The 17,617-nt window shown below is 37.2% G+C and overlaps 1 protein-coding gene across 2 annotated transcripts in view; it reads right to left on the bottom strand.

The window, feature by feature from the left end:
• The window catches only part of smoc2 (SPARC related modular calcium binding 2), a 112,341-nt gene that overhangs the window by 76,972 nt on the left and 17,752 nt on the right, over positions 1 to 17,617 (bottom strand). The gene's annotated exons all lie outside the window — the stretch shown is intronic.

The raw sequence follows: 17,617 nt of genomic DNA, 5'->3' as shown, positions 1-17,617 counted from the left end.
AGCTATCGAATATTTTAGTAGTCGATTAATCGATGGTCTACTTAGTTTGAATAATCGAGTAATCGGATAAGGAACATGAAAAATTAAAATACCTGAGCCTCAAACGGTATATATATATATATTTTTTAAAATGAGGATCAATGTACAACAAAAGAACAACTGGCTAACTTACATAGAAAAAAGTCCGCTAGCTTAAATGCTAATGTTTTTTTTCAGACACAAATTCCCACAAAAAACGGCTAAATATACCTATAAACTAAATTAAGAATGAATCAAAAAACATTAGCTCAAACAAAAACTTAGCTTACGTTGGTCTTAACAGGGAGCTGTTGGATTCAGCCATGTGAAAAGAGGCAGACCAGAGGGCAGTGTATCCACCCTCATCAATAAAACTAATTGCAAACACTTTCAAAATAAACCATTAAAACGGCACTTTAATTAAACGAATACTCGAAGCAACAAAATTAGAATATTTTTTTGTAATCGAATACTCGAGTTAATCGATTAATTGTTGCAGCACTAATCTTGTCGTACATGTCTTGTCATGTTTGGTAATATCGCCTCACATTGAACTCTTTAAAAACAGCGACTGTCTCTGCAAATGAGGAAGACACAGTTGTTGCATATTTCAGTGAAGAAATCATCAAATTTCCACCTATCCTTGAAGCGTCGGCCGTCGCAGTCAACTTTTTTTGTTGTTGTTGTCGCCATTTCAGAAAATTGGAAGGGTCACACGGGGTAATGTTGCTTAGAGTGCTGTTGCCTTTTAGTGGGTAAATGAGGAGCAGCAATTAGTGTGTTAGCTACTTCATATGCTGGTAGCAGTACTGCTGACCAATTTATTAAGTCTGGGTGCGGGCCAGACTTTATTGATTTTATGACAGAGGCTGGGGGCCGGACGAAATTTGACCACGGGCCGCATTTGGCCCCCCGGGCCGGACTTTGGACATGTCTGATGTACAGCAACAGACTGAAGCAGACTGTCTTCAAATAAACCAAACAATAACTTCTTTCAAAATAAAAGAAATCACTTATCAATGTGACGTACCACAAAAAAGTTAAACCAAAATATCGGACTAAGTGACAATGCCAAAATAAATGTGCAACAGACTCTTGGGCTAAAGGTACATCTTACATCAATTTTCTTATTGAACCTTTTCACAATATTATAAATTTTATTATATATTTTTAAAGAAACTTCTTTAGCTTTGTTCCGTGGGAGCTCTTTGGAGCAAAACGGCAGATAATGTTGTCCTTCTTGGGTTTTCCTTGACCCCCACCCCCCAAAAATAAAATGAAATAAATAAATAAAACCATATTTTATCCTGATTGTTATTCATTACTTTTATCAGTATGTATTAGTAATTGGTGATTATTTGGTTTTCTATTTTCTACTTGAGATTGTGAGACTTTTGGATGCATTTGGGCATAAACCTCTACTCCCATGACCACGCATGATGATGTCTAATTGGATTTTTCGTGGTCGTGTACGCGCTGTTAGAATAATAAACAAACAAAACCCCCAAATTAGGTGAAATGCACGTGAGTGGAAAAGCAAGGTTAGCCGTGGTTCATATTATAGCAGATTGTTACTATTGCGCCACCGAGTGGACAATCTATAAAATCACAATCTTTGCACTAGGAGTATCAATTGACGATTAATGGGATTGTTGTCAAAAAAAGAGGTAAAATACAGTATTTGGGTCTTGTCTGTAAGAATAAAATCTTCATGGAAAGCCAAAATATTGTAAATAACATTGATAAATGAAAAGTTTTGTTTAATAGGTGGCTTCAGAGAGACATTTCAATTTTTTGAAGGTCTATCTCAGCTAATTTATCCAGCCTTCTTGTCCTTTTCACCCAAACTGGTCAAACAAATTATTGGTATTACCGTAATTTTCGGACTATAAGATGCATTTTTCTCCCCCCCTCATTTTGATTCCTGTGGCTTATAGTCCAGTGCAGTGCATTTGTTCATTTATTTGGATGAATAGTGAAGGGGATACTACCTTTTCTCATAGGCACCGTCTAACTGTATTACTCTAACACACCCAACATAAAATACATAGCACTTATACCATAGTTTAAGGAAAACAAGCAGAATATAGGGCATAAAAGATACACGACGCCTTCTTACCACAGTGTGTGTCATGAGCAAGATTGACGCACCAAGTCTCGCAATCGGTTTTACCGGACAGTCTACAACAAATGGCGGGACGGTCTGTCCTAACACAAGGTACACAGGAGAACAGCCGATATGAAACTGATAACACGACTGACAAGACTCCAAGAGCCCCTTTGACGCTGAGGTGGCAAAATCCACGACCTTCGTTGCCTGGACAACAGTAACTCCCGAATCCTCCTGTCCTATCCACAAACAGACAATAATCCCAAACACACCATTCTTCCTGCTTACAGCTCGCCCTGCGAGAGCCTTCAAAAGACTGAATGTTTAACTAAGCGTCATTTTTCTTGGGAACCTTTTGTTGACGTATAATAGGGTGACCTTGCCTCCTTGCCTGAGTGTTTCTGTTTAGCCTTGCCGTTTTGATCTCTGTCGACCTGAATGAATTTGCAACTTGTTTTCGGTGAGCCTTCTTTAAACCTTTCAAAATTGAGTCAGTACAAATTGGTAAGACTAACGTAGACGCGCGGAGTTTGCCCTACTGGCCAGATTGCCGGGGTCCCGCCGGCCTGGCTCGTTGGATCTGCGCCAGCGCGGACCCAGCGGTTCAGCTGGCGCGATGACGGTAGTCTGGCTGGAGGGACGGATTCCTTTCAATAGGTAATACATTATTTGAGAGCAGCTTCATGCCGTCTCTCACAATTGCGGGAGTTGATATTCTTGATAAAAAATGTACTAACAAGCATCTTAGAAATGTTCTCCATAGTTAGGAAAAAAAAATATCCTTGAGGAAAATCGTTTTGGAATTAACTTTTTGATGTGGTTAACTGGCGAAAAGCTTGGTTGTGCCCCTTTCAATTTCGCATTTCAAATAAAATAAGAGAACTGCAATTCAAAATACTCCACAATATCTATCCCTGCAATAGCGCGATTGCCAAATTCATGGACATTGACGATAAGTGCTCTTTCGGTACATCTGAACCAGAGACACTTATACATCTTTTTTACTTCTATCCTGTGACAACTGCATTTTGGAGAGATTTCTTGCATTTTTTGGGTGAAAAAATTGGGCACGCGATTGTCAACGAACAAAGTGTGATAATTGTAGGATTTAGATCTGATGTTAAACCTTTATCCTTTGTAGTTAACTTGATGTTGCTGCTTGGTAAATTTTACTTGCACAAGGTGAGATTTTCAAGTTCCGTGCCGTATTTTTGTCTATTTCTTTTGGACTTTGATTCTTATATAGTTGCGCTTAAACACATGAAGAACAAGAAGAGTATTTGTACACTACAATATCTAAGGGGTCTGTCATTGACTGACTCTTAGTGTTGTGTGTATTTTTTGTGTTCCTATTTTTGTAAATATGACAATTGAAGTGCCTTATGTTTGTGGAAGAAATCTGCCACGACTCGCGAGTAGTACAGTATGTACAAAGGGCCTCATATATTTTATTTATTCATTTAGTTATTTTCTTCCATGTATGTTTTGGTGTTTTTTCTTGCACAATTTTGTATCTGATGTGCTGTCGTTTCAGTGTGTTACTGTTTGAATGAAAAAAAATATATACTGTATATATATTGTTTGTAGGGGCTGTCGGCTGCAGGTTGGTATTATTGGCTTTGTGCGTCATCAAAGTGTGCTGCATTTTCTTTTCCAGCAGGGGCTGCTATTGGACAACACGTAGAATTCCTCCCGTTTAATTACAACGAAGTCACATGAATCTAGTCAACGTTGTCAGTAAATTGATCGTTAATTATTTCAATTTTTAAGATTTTTTTTTTTTTTTTGAACAGCTCCAAATGAAGTTTCTACACTTTCTGGTCGAATTCGGAAGAACTTGCATTCATTTGTTGCAGCCTTCATGCAATGCATAACATAGGGTGACCACATTTTGATATCCAAAAAAGAGGACACTCAGCCCGGCCTCAAGATAGTTGACTTTTACTCAAGGTTCACTCAAAGATGCCTATACCACTTTAATATATTTAAAGTGTGCCCCCTCACTCTGGATGGAAAAATGCAGTTTGAAAAAAAAAAAAAAAGATAATAATAACAATAATAATAATATGTATAGAATGCAGACCCATGGAAATGTAGTCTAGTCAATACACATCTACACAGTAGGCTATGTGCCAAATAAACATTTTTATAAATTACTATCACGACAATTGTCCTTGACGAAATATTATTCCCATTCAATTGATATTCTCATTCAGTGTTCTAGATTGCACACAAACAATAGCCGAAATAAACTGACAAACTATTCAACCAGCATGTTTCCAAACGTAGCAGTTCAAAACTACGTTTCCCATAATGCCTAGCGTGGTTGCGCTTACTGATAGTTAGCTGAGGCAAAAACCAAACTTTGCTACAAAAGTTTACAATCATCGGCAGCGCAACGATGCGACACCAAACGGGATTTTACAGTCAAAGCTCCGACAGAAGTCAACAGTTGCCATTATATACGTATTTATCGTAAAAAACTTAACAACTGGGCAGGCGTTGTGGCCGAATCGTCAACCCAGTAGATGGCGGTAATGCCCCATGATAGGGGTAAACTGCCAACAAAAACAAGAAGAACTACTCCTTCCCTCCCTTCTAGTAGGAGCCATGTTAACTGCTGCCACCCAGCGGCCGGAGGGATTCTCTTCAAATTGGTGCCGTGAAAAATCATAAAAACCGGACATTTTTATGAATTTATAAAAGCCGCCCGGACGATGAGGATACTACGTGAAAGTAGGACTTGTCCGGGCAAAAGAGGATGTTTGGTCACCCTAGCATAACATAAACTGCAGTACAGTTTTAAAAAAATATGTATTCTGAACCACCAAATATATATTTTAAATGTTTTACTGTGACAATATGATGCCACAACGAGAGAATAAAAAGAAATCTAATAAGAGTTTAAATGAGAGAAATTCAATTTGCTATTGGTTTAATAAAGTGTGAACTCTCATAAACACACAATCTATAAGCTAATTTTAAGTAGTTTCATTTTAGTGACTTGACTAATGCTCTAACAGACACACGAAGCGTGGCATTTCCCCTTTAGGCCTCGCTTGGGGACCAAAGTGACCCAGAGGACAGTTAAAAATGTCAAGGGAGCTAAATAGAAGGTCAGATTGCCTCGATTTTGCTCATTTGAAATCATGTTAGATTACGTGGTAATGATGGTCGGCATATTGAAAGACCGCTTAGCATGTGTTCATCACATTTAGAAGACACTTGGAGTGCTTCTTTCCTTATTACCAAAACATGCATGATGGGTTAATTAAAGACCCAATTGTGTACTGGTGTTAACGTGAGATGTCATGTCATGTTTGTCTTTGCCATTGGCTGGCGGACAGTTATTACGCGCCTCACCTGACAATACCCCTAATAAGGACAAAGATTGAGAAAATGGATGGTTATTTATAACAGTGCTCAACCCTAATTCACCGGGGAACAATACGGGCAGATTGCTTGGATCGCCACTCCAGATTGGTGGCTTGTTTGGCGTAATGAAATGTATCGACATGCCTCGAAACAACTTCATCGTTTTTATTAAAAATCCCCAAAATCAATACGAGTGCTTGGGTCACCGAGTTTTGAAAATGTCGGTGGAGTTCTTACAGTTCTGGATGAGTTATTAAAAAGCGGATTTTTTCCTTTTCTTGAGGGGGAGGTGTCATTAAACAAAAATGACAAAAAAACACCTCTTGACTGCAAATTTTCAGCGATCTTTTAGACATTTTGACTACTGTCGCTTCAACCTCAGTGAAGTTGGTCTCCTATCAGACGCAAGTTTATATAAGAACTAGGGCTGTCAAAATTATCGCATTAACAGGCGGTAATTCATTTTTTAAATTAATCACGTTAAAATATTTGACGCAATTAACGCACATGCCACGCTCAAACAGATTAAAATGACAGCACAGTGTAATGTTCACTTGTTGTTTTTTGGTGTTTGGCGCCCTCTGGTGGCGCTTGGGTCCAACTGATTTTATGTGTTACACCATGAGTGAGCATGGTGTAATTATTGACAACAATAGCGAGCTACTAGTTTATTTTTTGATTGAAAATTTTACAAATTTTAATAAAACGAAAATATTACGAGGCGTTTTAATATAAAATTTCTATATCTTGTACTAACATTTATCTTTTATGAACTACAAGTTTTTGCTATCCATGGATCGCTTTAAGAGAATGTTAATAATGTTAATGCCATCTTGTGGATTTATTGTTATAATAAACAAATACAGTACTTATGTACCGTATGTTGAATGTATACATCCGTCTTGTGTCTTATCTTTCCATTCCAACAATAATTTACAGAAAAATATGGCATCTTTTATAGATGGTTTGAATTGCGATTACGGTAATTACGGTTAATTTTTAAGCTGCAATTAACTCGATTAAAAATTTGAATCGTTTGACAGCCCTAATAAAAACCATACAAACAGGAAGGATTGTCTCAGGAGTGATATGTTCGAGGATTCAAGGTAATTATTATATTTTTCGTACCATGCATGTGCATTTTGAAACGTTGTGAAAAAAATCAATGGGAGAAATCAGCCGCTACTGCATTGCCATATTTACGTACAATAAAGGCTAGCTGCATGGTTTATTTGCATTTAACCAAGACTATTTTACATCTATATCCATGAAGAATTTCGGGATATAAGCATTTATTCACAAAAATTTTCACCAGAAGAGCTCTGTTTACGTCAGGCGCCCGCTAGCCTCAGTCGCTAACAGAGTAGCATTGTACTTCGACAATATACGTAAAATAAACGCTAACTGCACGTTTTTTGTTTTTTTTTTTGCTTTGACCAAGAATCGAGAATGTTTTACGTCCATATCTATTAAGAATTCAGGGACTTAAGCATTTGTTCAGAAGAACTTTTGCCAGAAAAGCTCTGTTTACATCAGGCGGCTGATAGCCTCATTCGCTAACAGAGTAGCATTGTACTTCGCCATATTTAGGTAAAATAAACACTAACTGCAAGTTTTTTGTTTTTTTTTCTTTGCTTTTAACCAAGAATCGAGACTGTTTTACATCCATATCTATGAAAAATTTGGGGATTTAAGCATTTATTCACAAGACTTTTCACATGAAAGCTCTGTTTATGTCAGGCGGCATCATTCACTACAACTATATAACTAACTATACAACTGTATAATGACAATAAAGGGCTATTCTATTCTATAACAAGTTGTGATTGCATATAGAATTTATTAATAATCTATTTATAAATTATTTATAACTGATTTTGCATGTTTTCCTCAAGTATTAAGTTTCTCATGTGAAAATTGAGTGATTTATGGGCTGTTGAAAAAAATTTAAGTTGCTATTTTGGGCAAAAATTTATATGATATGTTAAATATTGCTATTGAGCCTATAAATATAGGTGATTATCTCTGCATTTGGCGATTTTTGTGTATCTAGTGTAAAATCTGAGAATTTTATAGCCATTTTAAGTTTTGTTACATCGATATAAAACATAATTAATCAGGTGTAAAATCTGAGAATTTTATAGCCATTTTGTTTATTATACCTATATAAAAAATAATTAATCAGGATTTTATAAGGGAACGACTTTGAATTTTTTTATGCTGCTCATTGAGACTCATATAATGCTAAGGTAGGTGCCCGTTTTGGTTTTAGGTCAGTAGCAGCTTTGGTTTTGAAAATATTTGAAGTTTTTGAAAATAGGCCCCCTACGGATCGGCGCTGCGCCCAGTGTCATGTCAATATATTATGAAGTCTATGATAAAAACAATGTCAGTTGCTTGTGCTGCCATTGTTTTGGAGATATTTACAATTCTTTTATAGGTCAATTCAATGGAGTAAGATAGTTATCAAAAAAGTCGTACTCGTATTTACACATTCGTGCTCGTATATAAAAGATTCGTACTCATATTTGTGTTCGTATTGAAGGAATCTGACCTTTTAGCCAGGTTGCCGGGATTATGCCAGACGAACCGCTGGACCCGTGCTGGCACAGCTCCAACGACCCGGGCCGGCGAAATGCCAACGACCCGGCCAAAAGGCCAAACTCCTCCCTTGTACTGACTCCATTTTGAAATCTGGAAAAAGGCTTCGAAACATAGGTTGACAATTTATTCAGGTCGACAGCGATCAAACAGCATGGCAAAACAGCAACAGACCCAGGCAAGGAGGCAGACTGGTACCGGGGTCACCATATCACAAGTCAACAAAAGATTCTCGAGAAAAAAATTACAATGATTAGTTAAACATTCAGTCTTTTTGAAGGCTCTTGCAGATTTGGGCGGTCAAGTTCGTGGGTCACCATTGCTGGGTCATGGTTAATGAGGCAACTTAGGTGAGAGGTTCGGCACGCCTTACCGTCTGAGAGGCACTGAGCTATCAAACTTAGAGTTCTTTTTGTTATCGGGTGTTGTGGTAGTACAGGACGTCCCACCATTTGTTCTGGACTGTCCTGAAGAGCTGATTGCAGGATTTGGTGTTGCAGAAGTGGGCTTGTAGGTGTCTTGCCTATCATCTGGAAGTCAGCGTTAATCTTGGTCAGTCAGCTGCATGACACACGCGTTGGGCTTCCGTGGTCAGAAGGTGTCATTTATCTCTTATGCCCTATGTCGAATATATTCTTCTTGTTTTTTTTTCAACTATGGTATAAATGCTACTTATTTTATATTGGGTACATTAGAGTAATACAAACAGTGAAACAGTAAATACAAGAAAAGATAATATGCCTTCAGTATTTTGGTATTTGTAACCACAAAATTTTTACTTCAGAATTTTTTTTGGGGGTGTGTGAATACAACTCTCTTTTCGACGACTACGAATCTTGTCTGTGAACGGATTCAGTCTTATGGCTACGACTCAAAAACCTTGAAATGACGTCACGTAGGTAGGTCTCAGGGAAAACTAATTAACCAAAACTAACTATCCTCGAATCCTCTAACGGCGCATATGCCAAAACGAAAACAGTTGCAGGCTACAGGAGTAACTGTAAGTACATTAACTGAACATCTTTTAATGAAGTACAATTACAAGAACAAAAATATTAGACAAACATGTTATTGAGTTTACCATCACATTCACCTGATAGGTTAGCTTTTTCGCACAAACTTGTAGTCAGCCATTTTTTGTTTTGTTTTGGTACATGCACCGTTAGAGGATTTGAGGATATATTGGGTTTATCTGAGACCTACTGTATGTAACGTCACTTCAACACTTTTGAGTAAACTGTTCTCCAGCGCTCGGTGTGGCGCCTGACCGGAGGTGTGGGATGGGTGCCTGGGTGGCGGGGGTAGTCTGGGGCGAGGGTTGGTCGGACTGAGTGTGGATATGTTGGCATCCTATTCTATGCTGCCTGATCGCTAATCATAACGAATGTACGTTATTGTAAGTCCCACCTGTGGTTATGTGGGCGATTGCCGTGCTATGCAGAGTATAGCCTAAATAATTGTAAATTGTTGTTATAACATTTATACCATCGATATTAGCTGAAATTGAAGTTTGTAAGTCCCACACATGACAAGTGGGTATTTGCGTGTTGTTTTCAGCACCATTTTCTGCATATGTTCCGGGAACTGTGTCTGTATCGTCATCCCTGCGCTGTCATATGTAGTTTCTGTTCCGGCACCGAAGCACTTCCTACACTATGAATATGTTGGTGCTATTGTTAGCTAGTTGTGTTTCTGCTTGAAACCATGTGGGAGGGCCTATGACTGGGAATGGCGGTACCTGCGGCAGGGAAGCAACTGAAACGTCGCCCCCCCACAAGACTGTACGGCCCCGTTCCGACTCTCCACCGAGCATATATCTTGTAAATTAATATTATTGCTGAGCTGACCCTGCGTATCGGAGTCATCAACATGTTTTACCTCCCTTCCGACAAAAGTCAAACTCAGCCTACAAGTCAATGGGGGAGTGACGTCATCACTCAAAATGAATATTTTAATTAGGGCTGTCAAACGATTAAAATTTTTAATCGAGTTAATCACAGCTTAAAAATGAATTAATCGTAATTAATCGCAATTCAAACCATCAATTAAATATGCCATATTTTTCTGTAAATTGTTGGAATGGAAAGATAAGACAAGACGGATATATACATTCAACATACGGTACATAAGTACTGTATTTGTATATTATAACATCAAATCAACAAGATGGCATTAACATTATTTACATTCTCTTAAAGCGATCCATGGATAGAAAGACTTGCAGTTCTTAAAAGATAAATGTAAGTACAAGTTATAGAAATTTTATATTAAAACCCCTCTTAATGTTTTCGTTTTAATAAAATTTGTAAAATTTTCAATCAAAAAATAAACTAGCAGCACCGCCATTGTTGATGTCAATAATTACACCATGCTCACTCATGGCACGAACCCATAAAATCAGTTGGACCCAAGCGCCAGCAGAGGGCGCCAAACACCAAAAAACATGTAACAAGCGGACATTACACTGTACTGTACATTTTAATTTGTTTGAGCGGGGCATGTGCGTTAATTGCGTCAAATATTTTAACGTGATTAATTAAAAAAAATAAAATTACCGCCCGTTAACGTGATAATTTTGACAGCCCTAATTTTAATATGTTTAAAATGAAATTCTTTTTATATAAATTAGCAACTGATCGGGGGGCCAACTTCACAGAGTTGTTATTACTTCAATACAGTATACGCTTCAGAAAACCAATAACAATTTTCGATGACTGGACTCATCTGATATTGAACTGGCAGCAGTTTTGGATTTTATTCTGGCATACTAATGCATTTTTAATGTAATCATTATTTTTGGATGAAATAAGAGCAATACGTCAGCCAGTGGTGACACGGCATCCATTTTGTGTGTCCACTTAGCAGCGGCGGGGCTAATTACACCAAATGGCAGTGGGAGAAAAGCAGAATTGATATCGGCGTTCCGCCCGGGCACGTTGCATATCACGTCCTGGTGAAAGCTATTGCGTGGGCGACGTCGCAAAGAAAAGCTGAACAGTAAGAGAGCCATTCATCTTGTTTTAAACGCACATGCAGAGAGAGGCTTTCAGGGTCATTATAATCACCATCCATCTCACAGGCGCACATGACAACTTTTAAGGGCTTTAATGCGACTCTGAAAGGCGGCGAAATTATAATGCGACCTGTCGAGTTTGCATAATTTCACACGAGATGGATACGGGTGCCACTTTTTAATCAAATCCCTTGATTTCGCAAAGCAAAAATACTTCTATTTTTCCTTTTATATAGGTATTATGTTGAAGAATTAGGCCAGGATTTCAAGCTACCTGATGAAATAAATGCGGGTTTCTGGTATGTATGCTTCTTGCAAACAGCAATAATGTACAGTACCAAGAAGTTACAGAAGTGACTCCTTGTAAGCATTGTTTCTATCAGTAACTCATTCAATCCCGACGGAAGCGTATTGTTGAACAGCCCACCCAAAAAAGTCCAGTATCACCTTTTTACATAATGCTAGTAGTTATCAAAGTTTTACATAATCATGTTTTACACTCTAGAATCACATTTTTACATGATAATTATCCTGTTTTCAAATGACAGCTATCACGTTTTTAACACCCAATGTAAAATAAATAGCACTCACCGTATTGGCCCGAATATAAGACGGCCCTGATTATAAGATGACCCCCTCTTTTTCAAGACTTAAGTTTGAAAAAAAAGACTTTTTGAACACCAAATTTAATTTTTATACAGAAAATAATTACAGTACATCTGAAACAAATCATTATAACAATATATTTGAGAGAAAAAGCATGTTATGTTATCTTAATATCTGAACATTTAAATATGTAAACTAGGGCTGTCAAAATTATCGCATTAACGGGCGGTAATTAATTTTTTAAAAAATTAATCACGTTAAAATATTTGACGCAATTAACGCACATGCCCCGCTCAAACAGATTAAAATGACAGCTCAGTGCAATGCCAACTTGTTACTTGTGTTTTTTTGGAGTTTTGTCGCCCTCTGCTGGCGCTTGGGTGCGACTGATTTTATGGGCTTAAGCACCCATGAGCATTGTGTAATTATTGACATCAACAATGACGGGCTACAAGTTTATTTTTTGATTAAAAATTTTACGAATTTTATGAAAACAAAAACATTAAGAGGGGTTTTAATATAAAATTTCTATAACTTGTACTAACATTTATCTTTTAAAAACTACAAGTCTTTCTATCCGTGGATCGCTTTAACACAATGTTAATGCCATCTTGTTGATTTATTGTTATAATACACAAATACAGTACTTATGTACCGTATGTTGAATGGATATATCCATCTTTTGTCTTATCTTTCCATTCCAACAATAATTTACAGAAAAAATATGGCATATTTTATAGATGGTTTGAATTGCGATTAATTACGATTAATTAATTTTTAAGCTGTAATTAACTCGAAAAATTTTAATCGTTTGACAGCCCTAATGTAAACTAAAGTGCAATCACATTCGTAAATAAATGGCTTCTGGTTTTTGAAATGTAAATAAACCAATCTATTGTGATAAAAAGACAAAATTGCAATAACTGCATTAACCATCAAAGTGAAGTCTAACTGTAACTGTAGTCTTGAAACAAATCTGAATAAGGAAAAACATTGCAATAAAATAATGCAAACGGGTTAAACTTGAGAGTAGCTGAGATCTGTCATGACAGAACATCGCTTCACTGATATCTGGCGCCATCTAGTGTCGCGAATGGGTATAACGTCTAGACCGCGAATATAAGACGACCCCCACTTTTTCAGTCTTATTTCCAGTGTTGTTAATCTTACTTTAAAAAAGTAATTAATTACAGTTACAAATTACTTCTCCCAAAAGTAATTGCGTTAGTAACTCAGTTACCTGAATGTAATGCTCCTCTTCAACCCACTCGTATAAAAGGTAGCAGTATAGAGGTGGTAGAGCAGTATAAATACTTGGGCACAGTGATAGACCGTAAAGTCAAATTGGAGGCAAATATAGAGACCATCTGCAAAAAGGGTCAACAATGACTGTACTTCCTAAGAAAGCTGAACTCTTTTAATGTTGATAAGGAGATCTTGTCTTTGTTTTATACATCTTTTATTGAATCTGTTCTTACTTTTGCTTTTATTGCCTGGTATGGAGGTATCAGCCTGAAAGAGAAAAATGACATCAACCACATTGTTAAGGTAGCTAGTAAGATAATAGGTTGTCCACAGGTCTCCTTAACTGATATTTATGAGAGGCAGGTTATGAGGAAGGCAAATGATATACTTGACTGTGCAGATCACCCCCTTCACTGTTCATTTGAGGTTCTCCCTTCAGGCAGGAGATTCAGAGTCCCTTGTTTTAAGTCCAACAGGACAATGAACTCCTTTTTACCAAGTGCGATAAGGCTGCTAAATTTGCACAATTCTTGGACCGAGAGGCGAAGCTTTTCATAGCATTTTTTAAATTGTGCTCTTTGTTATTTTATGTGTTATCTGTTGTTGTGTATCTGTGTGCTCACCTGCTATAAGATAAGTTTCCCCTCCTTAGGGGACAATAAACTTGAGCTTAAGAGTAATTAGTTACTTGGCAAAGTAACTAGTGATAATCCCAAAAAAAAAAAAAAAAAAAAAAACAAAAACAAAACAAAACAAAACAAAAAAACAGGTCACACAATGTGAAGTTTAGAGGGTTTTTGGGACAATTGGCCCTAGCCCAATTCTTTACCCTCCACTTAACTGGACACAGGGGTATTGTGATAACTAGATAGTAACCTTTGCTATGTGTGGAAGTTATTTAATGTTGTGAATCAAACGTTAAAGTTGTTAAAATTGCCCCCGTTATTGCATTAGTTCCCTGTGTCTACTTTCAACATGTGTAAGTTTTAAAACTGTTTCATCATTTAAAGATAGATTTAAGTCAAGATTTTGGCGATTTAGGAGCATTTTAGGTAAAAAAAGTTACTTAGGTTCGCTAGGAAGGTTCTCTACAACAGAGCCTTCCTGAGAGGTATACTGCTTTAAGATGGCGGCAGTTTACTAACGCATGTAGTCCTTAAAACATGTTGCCAATGCAGCCGTGTCTGTCATTTGCTTCCTTTTTCCAGCTTTCAAAATGGAGTCAGTACAAGGGGTTGCCAGGGTAACACGGACAAATTAAAAAATAGTTTGGGTGCTTAATGCGCCATGAATCGGCTATGGCAGCATATACACATATTGTTCTATCAAACACAACAGTTGTTTTGGCTTAAAATACAGCAGTTTCTTTTAAAGAGGAGTGCAAGAGCAGAAACTGCTTTTTCAGTCATGTCTGTGTTTTCCGCCATATATATATTGTATTTATACTCTATTTTTGTTGTTGTATCCTCAATTCACTGGTTATCAGCGTACTCACACTCTGTGTGCACATACAAGCACACAAAGTAAAGTTTCACAACTAACTGGCCATTTTTCTTCATTTTCTTATAAAATAATAGACACCTGGGAGTGTTTTAAAGTCTAGAAAATAATAATTTGAGCCCAGTCAAGGACCAATATGAGTTTGAAATCCCCGCAAGACAACTTTAAAGGTCAACTCCAGGCTAAAACCTTGTTTTCTCATCTTAATCTCCCAAATGTTCTGACTTGGCTCACCTCATAAGTAAGAATTGGGATTAACGTGTCTGGCTTTGACTTTTGCTATATCTTCCTTCCAATCTCTATTTCACTCCCTCTCTTTTCATTCATTATCTCTTGATTAGCTTCCTCGCAACAACATGTTCATCTTCAGAGCCTGATGCAAAAGAGACCTTTACAAAGATGAACCGTGGCGTCAGAGTGGATGAATGAGCGCATCTGTTTGGTGAGTGTGCATGCGTGTGACATAAACATATTGAAATATTCATTGCTCCTCCAGGAACGTGACGTGTGTTAGCGGTGAGTCAGCGACAGTGTGCGCACAAAAGCACACATACAGTGCTGGCCAAAAGTATTGGCACCCCTGCAATTCTGTCAGATAGCTCAATTTTTCCCAGAAAATGATTGCAATTACAAATGCTTTGGTAGAAATGTCTTCATTTATTTTGCTTCCAATGAAAAAACACAAAAGAGAATGGGGGAAAAAAAAAAAAATCATTTTACTAGGGCTGTCAAACGATTAAAATTTTTAATCGAGTTAATTACAGCTTAAAAATTAATTCATCGTAATTAATCGCAATTCAAACCATCTCTAAAATATGCCATATTTTTCTGTAAATTATTGTTGGAATGGAAAGCTAAGACACAAGACGGATATATACATTCAACATACAGTACATAGGTACTGTATTTGTTTATTATAACAATAAATCAACAAGATGGCATTAACATTATTAACATTCTCTTAAAGCGATCCATGGATGGAAAGACTTGTAGTTCTTAAAAGATAAATGTTAGTACAAGTTATAGAAATTTTATATTAAACCCCTCTTAATGTTTTCGTTTTATTAAAATTTGTAAAAATTTTAATCAAAAAATAAACTAGTAGCCCGCCATTGTTGATGTCAATAATTACACCATGCTCACTCATGGTGTATGTAACACATAAAATCAGTTGGACCCAGCGCCAGCAGAGGGCACCAAACACCAAAAACCAAGTAACAAACGAACACTACACTGTGCTGTCATTTTAATCTGTTTGAGCGGGGCATGTGCGTTAATTGCGTCAAATATTTTAACGTGATTAATTTTAAAAATTAATTACCGCCTGTTAACGCGATAATTTTGAAAGCCCTAGTAAAATGATAATGATGTAATTTTTTCCCCCCATTCTGGTGTTATAAATGGTGTTATACTTATATAGCGCTTTTCCACCTTTCAAGGCGCTCAACGTGCTTTACACTATCTCGCCATCTATCTACTGGTGACGCAGCACCAGGAGCAACGTGGGGTTCAGTATCTTGCTCAAGGACACTTAGACGAGTTCATCACTACTCTACCACTGAGCCACGCCACCCCACCCTCTCTTTTGTGTTTTGTCATTGTAAGCAAAATATTTGAAGATATTATTACTAAAGCATTTGTATTTGCAATAATTTTCTGGGTGAAATTCAGCATTATCTGACAGAATTTCAGTGGTGCCAATACTTTTGGCCAGCACTGTAACTCATTCTCCGCCGTCGACGGTGATCGACATCCAATCCATTTCAACTCAAAGCAACACTCGGTAAATTTTCAACTTTTGTAAAATATTTTCATAACATTTGTGAGGGGCTCTGTATCGCTTTCACCTTGGCTAATTAACTTTGAGGAGGGTGGCAACCCTGCCATACAGGTAAAAAAACTAGAAATGTGCTGGCTGCTTTACGGCATACATCACTCACCCTTTCCAAATTCATTATAAAGACGGAAGTCGATGCGAATGCTTTCTGCAAAGATGGCAGAGCAACAAAAGACACAAAAAAGTTTTGTCTGAGGAGGAAAAAAGAAGGGAGGCTACCAGGATATATAGAATAACCATTTGCCCGGCTTTCACTAGCTGGTGTGAACTAAAAATATTTTCTAAACTAAAGCAATCAAAAGGAAAAACCAAAATGGAAAACCGCCAATATGATCTTTGATTATTTTTAATGAGGGAAAAAAAAAAAAAAAAAAAAAAAAAAAAACAACTGTTTAAAAAAAATTAAAAAGAAAATCTTTAATATCTCCTTTTCTATTCCAAAGCCAATTTACTACTAAATATAAATGCCAGTGTAGTGTAACAGGAAATAGCGTGCGATTTTTACTTTGTAGGAGCAATTAATCAACTCATTGCAAATGATTGCTGCCAGCCAATGAGTTAATAATGTTAGAAGGATCAAGAAAAGTCACTCCAGCTCTTGTCCCACATTACAAAGAACATCACTTAAATTCCCTTGCCCCATATTCAATCTAGTAAGGAAAAAAACACCCACAGCAAGGCCTCTCAGTGTTCCATTTAGCTAAATAAAAAGCCCTTGGCCTATTTGTCAGTTGGTAGCTATTACTTCCAATCCCATGGTGCCCCTGGCTTCCTCTGCTCCTTTTGCATAAAGAGGATTAGTTGAAATTGCACCACTCAAAGATAGCACTTGAAGAAAAGTACTTCCTAACTACTGTACTCTTCAGAAGGTAGGTGGAACTCAGCAGTACAAGTGGAGTCGTCCTCCAATCCAAAACTAATTACATGGGATACAAGTAAAGTACAATATTATGTACATATCTACAGTATAGCTATATCTTACGGAGCCTCTAAAGTGGGGGTCAGCAAACCGCGGCGCTAAAGTCACATGCAGCTCTTTAGCGCTGCTCTAGTGGCTACCTGGAGCTTTTTCAAAAATGTTTGAAAATGGAAAAAGATATGAGAGGGAAACATATATTTTTTGCTTTAACATGGCTTGTGTAGGAGGACAAACATGACGCAAACATCCTTCAAATTCATTAATATTGTAATGAAGTTATACTTGAGGCACATTGTACAACAGGGTAGTCACGAGGTGCGTCATTCTCGATAGGATGCACTGCAAGGAAAATAAACATTTAATCATGAAGGCTCATTATGTATTTGTAGCCAA

The sequence above is a fragment of the Corythoichthys intestinalis genome, chromosome 10 (genome assembly GCF_030265065.1).
Source record: "Corythoichthys intestinalis isolate RoL2023-P3 chromosome 10, ASM3026506v1, whole genome shotgun sequence".
Classification (NCBI taxonomy): Eukaryota; Metazoa; Chordata; class Actinopteri; order Syngnathiformes; family Syngnathidae; genus Corythoichthys; species Corythoichthys intestinalis.
This window is presented reverse-complemented; position numbering and strand designations above follow the sequence as displayed.